Source organism: Nematolebias whitei, chromosome 23 (genome assembly GCF_014905685.2).
Source record: "Nematolebias whitei isolate Nwh7 chromosome 23, NemWhi1, whole genome shotgun sequence".
Lineage (NCBI taxonomy): Eukaryota > Metazoa > Chordata > Actinopteri > Cyprinodontiformes > Rivulidae > Nematolebias > Nematolebias whitei.
Genome location: NC_056520.1, coordinates 2,079,383 through 2,080,145, shown reverse-complemented (window position 1 = coordinate 2,080,145; position 763 = coordinate 2,079,383). Strand labels below are relative to the sequence as shown.

At 41.2% G+C, this 763-nt stretch overlaps 1 protein-coding gene across 1 annotated transcript in view; it reads left to right on the top strand.

Annotated features, from left to right (window-relative positions):
• Positions 1-763, top strand: part of LOC119429005 (protein boule-like) — a 7,661-nt gene that overhangs the window by 3,263 nt on the left and 3,635 nt on the right. The gene's annotated exons all lie outside the window — the stretch shown is intronic.

Here is a 763-nt window from a genome sequence, read left to right as displayed (position 1 = left end):
GTAGCAAACGGATAGCTTAAAGTAGCAAACGGATAGCTAACGGTAGCAAACGTATAGCTAACAGTAGCAAACGGATAGCTAACAGTAGCAAACGGATAGCTAACAGTAGCAAACGGATAGCAAACATATAGCAAACGGATAGCTTAAAGTAGCAAACGGATAGCTAACGGTAGCAAACATATAGCTAACGGTAGCAAACGGATAGCTTCAAGTAGCAAGCGGATAGCTAATGGTAGCAAACGTATAGCTAACGGTAGCAAACGGATAGCTAACAGTAGCAAACTGATAGCTAACAGTAGCAAACGGATAGCTAACAGTAGCAAACGGATAGCTTAAAGTAACAAACGGATAGCTAACGGTAGCAAACGGATAGCTTAAAGTAGCAAGCGGATAGCTAATGGTAGCAAACGGATAGCTAACAGTAGCAAACGGATAGCTAACAGTAGCAAACAGTAGCAAACGGATAGCTAACAGTAGCAAACGGATAGCTTAAAGTAGCAAACGGATAGCTAACAGTAGCAAACAGATAGCTAACAGTAGCAAACGGATAGCTAACAGTAGCAAACAGATAGCTTAAAGTAGCAAACGGATAGCTAACGGTAGCAAACTGATAGCTAACAGTAGCAAACGGATAGCTTAAAGTAGCAAATGGATAGCTTAAAGTAGCAAACGGATAGCTAACAGTAACAAACGGATAGCTAACAGTAGCAAACGGATAGCTAACAGTAGCAAACGGATAGCTTAAAGTAGCAAACGGATAGCT